We start from the raw sequence: 3,830 nt of genomic DNA on the forward strand, positions 1-3,830 counted from the left end.
ATGGTGCATCTTTTTGTTTATGAACTCAACTTTTTATTTGTTGCAGAAATAATGTGTCCTTTCTTCTTTCATAAGTTATAGTATTGCTCTAAGTAATAAAAGGTGACATCTAATTATCCAATGTATGAATTTAGTAATCAAAAGTTGAAAAAGAGTTAAACTGAAAAAAGTTAAACCAGAATTTCCTAAAAGTAATTAAACCTTGTTCAAAATCACATTGAGATGTGTAATGACAATTACCAAAACTCCTACCCCTGTGAAACATCCATACGACCTTACTCAACAGAATGTTGTGTGTTACATTCCATTTGTCTAGAAAAAGATGGTGTTTTAAAAATATATAACAAACTCCATAAGCTCTAGACCTTCGCAGGTAAAACGTCACCTAGCTCGAGAAAAGAGAGGAGTCTTAGGGAAACAAAAACACAGTTTTCAGTGGCAGAGAATGAACTTAGGAAACAAGCATTTCATCTTCCAGGTATTTAAAGCAGCCTTTTAAGACCAGCTGTTTATCATAAGCCTGACCATTAACAGTAAGCCAGCCAGACGACTGAGAACAATATTCCCAGTCTCAGTGCACTTTTGTCCCCTTGCTCTCATACTTCTGATTGCCGTGAAGATGTTGTGCTGCTCCTGAGCAAAGGGAAAGAGTCCACCTGAGGCTGAGCTACCTGGCATTTCTTCATGATATGTCCTCTCCAAGGACTTCGCCACTGAACCGTAGATGACCAAGCCGCACCTGTTGGAAATGCTCCGCTGGTGTTAGTCAGCAGAGCAACAGTACAATATGTGTGGGTGGTGCAAGTGTTATTTCTCTTTTTTCTTCTGTTGCTTCTTTTAATGCTCTTTCCATTTCAATAACACGTTTTTTGTTTTAGAGTAATGACCTCTTGTGCATCTATAGTCTAGTTGTAGTAGTTCACCATATTTTTGTTGTACTGCACAGCTCTCTCTCACTACTGCAGATCCTCTTTTCACCTGGTCTCTGTTTTAGCTACAGAGTGAGACCTCTTTTCTTCTTCTTCTTCTGTACTATCTTTGATTGCACCGCACATGCGCAGTAGCTCAGATGTAGGTCATGTCAGCTAGCTAGCTCCATAGACAGTAAAAGAAAGGCTGTTTCTACAACTTTGGTCAGTTACAAGGCAGGATTAGCTGGGAGACTTCTAAATGAGGGCGCACATGTAAGTAGTTCTTTTGTAGATTATGGTGAACTTGTGTGTGTTGTAGCAGTGCTTTGCTATTGAGAACGAGGTAGCATGCTAGCGTTAGCATTAGCGTTAGCATACTAACGCTAACACTACGAGCTAATGGTTGCTGTTAGCCTGCTCGTTTCGGCTTGTGACGTCACAAGCCATGCCGATTTTGAACAGCTCACCCAGAGACTGAAGGCAGGACACATTCAGAAACCGTATCTCACTCTAAACAGCATGGATGGATTTTTTTCAAAGTTTGTATGTGTGTGGAAGCACCAGAGACACAACATAACACCCCAAATCCCAGAATAAGTGATTTTTTCATAATATGGGCACTTTAAGCTTCTTTAACTACTTGCCTCATGTGTTTGAATTGAGGTTGGTTTACAATGTATATACAGCAAATTGGTTTACAACCTATGCTGTTTAAATAGGATAGGTCATTTTAAAGAATTCATTAATTCATTAGTGGACATTTTTTAGCTTTACTGAATTTAGTTTGTTAGAATCATAGTATATATTATGAAACCTATCCCCACAAACATGATAATGGGTTGCTTGACGTTATTCAACTATTTGTGTCTCCTTAAACGTGGAACCACCACAAACTTGTTACCGCGAACAGTGTTTTCTCTGAGATTACAAATGTTGACAGCGTTACTTTCAAAAATGATTGTCGTCTGTAAATTGTAAATAATTTTGCTTTTTTTTAAATTATTAGTGAATGTGAAAATTAACAGGACAGGAAATCACTTCATGTTGCAAATCGCAGCTCTATGTGGCAAACTTCTGATTTTGATCATGTCAGTTTCTTATTCGTTGTTATCTGTCTCAGTTTTCCTTTCACACACATAATCAGCCATCATAATGTGTAGAATATGTGCCACTAAATATAAGCAAAATCATCTATTTTTGAAAGCAAGCGGCTCTCAAGCTCACATCTAAATCATTAATACACTTCTAAACCACTTGTAAACCCATCTGATGCAGCCATGAAAAAATCTGAATCGGTATGAAAAAGAGAAGAAGGCATCAATTATTCACTTTTCTCCCCATAATAGGATTTCAATATGTCTGCTGTTTGCTGTTTTTTGCATGAAGTGAATTCATTGATCCATTTTTCCTTGATAACCCATTCTCTTTATTCCTTTGATATGGTGCCGCTGTCACTCCCTTCATCCACTCTCTCTTTTCTTGGTCTGCTGGCAGTCTTTTCTCTTCTCTCTGTTTGTCTCTCTCTCTCTCTTTTTCTTCCTCTCTCTTTCTCCAAAGATCAGAGGGAAAAGATAAAACGGGCATCCCCAACACCGCATCCTGTCATGCTTTCCCGTTCAGTTTACATCAAAAGCACAAGTGTGCTACATAACATTACCGATGATCTCCTACAGATTTTGGGTGTGCTTTTTGAATGATAAAAGCTTTCCAGACTGGCAAACATAACACCACCAAATATATCAAAAGCAAACTCAGCTTTTAACAGTTTAACTTTTTTTATTTTTTTTATTAACAGTTTTACACTTGATGTTGATACGCTAGGGGTAAGAACAGGTTTTAGGTCTGATAAAAATGTATTAAAATATTGATGAGGAAAGTGTTTTGTGTACACAGAGCCAAGACGGAGTTTACTGCCAGGGCTTTGTCTTCACCCTCGGCTCCCAGAGGCCAAAGGATAGCGTTTCACACCAGGGGAGGAAATGTCAGCCTGAGGAAAGAGTTGGGAAAGAGAGAGATACAGAAAGCTTCTTGTGTGTCTGTGTGTATAGTAGGGTAGTTAAGTATAAACAGTTTGAGAGAGTCTTCTACTCTTCAGTCTATATGCATAGCTCTGGCTTGTGTGACCAGCCTACCCGTATTACTTCTTTACACAGAAGACTTTTCGAACATCCCATCAATCATAGCCAAGGAGGATGTGGTCTGGGTTGCCTCAGCTAGCATCTGCCTGCAGCAGCCGGCAGACTTTTTCACCTTGCTGTGTGTCTTTGCCCTGTTGATACGGATTGTGCTCAGTCTGTATAGAATTCAGCTAGGGAGAGAGATGAGTTAGAGAAACATGGGCTGAGTTTGTTGGGCTGTTTTAAAGTTCTTTATAGGTGAAGGCCTGGGCTAAGACTTTGTGTTTGATTACAGCACATCTTGATACAAACTCAGACTGGGTTCACGCACATCAACATTACTGTCCACACCAGTTGTGTGACAAAAACATTTCAACTCAAAGACCCATTTAACTAGCATTGCGCTTCCACATTGATTGTGAGAGGTCAACAGACACACCTGTTATCCTTACTGAAATGTATATTTACAAACAATTTTTTTAATTTTTTATTTTACACCACACTGCTAGTTTTTTTATGTATATGTATTACTTTTTATTGAAATGTGTATGTGTACCTAATAAGTATACAGAGGCAGCTTTTATCTTTCAAAAGGAATTATATCTTATGTTTAATACATTACGGAGACATCAGGTATTTTACCAAAGCATTTGCCAAGATAAGAACCTTTCTTCTTGAGATGACCATGGTCATGTTGACTGGCTGGTCATCAGATTTTGATAAATTGACCACATATTCAAAGTGAAAACTTGCATTGGTGGCACAATAACAGTAGCAAGGACAGTCATATTCTTCGCCATTG

The sequence above is a fragment of the Sander lucioperca genome, chromosome 3 (assembly GCF_008315115.2).
Source record: "Sander lucioperca isolate FBNREF2018 chromosome 3, SLUC_FBN_1.2, whole genome shotgun sequence".
Taxonomy (NCBI): Eukaryota; Metazoa; Chordata; class Actinopteri; order Perciformes; family Percidae; genus Sander; species Sander lucioperca.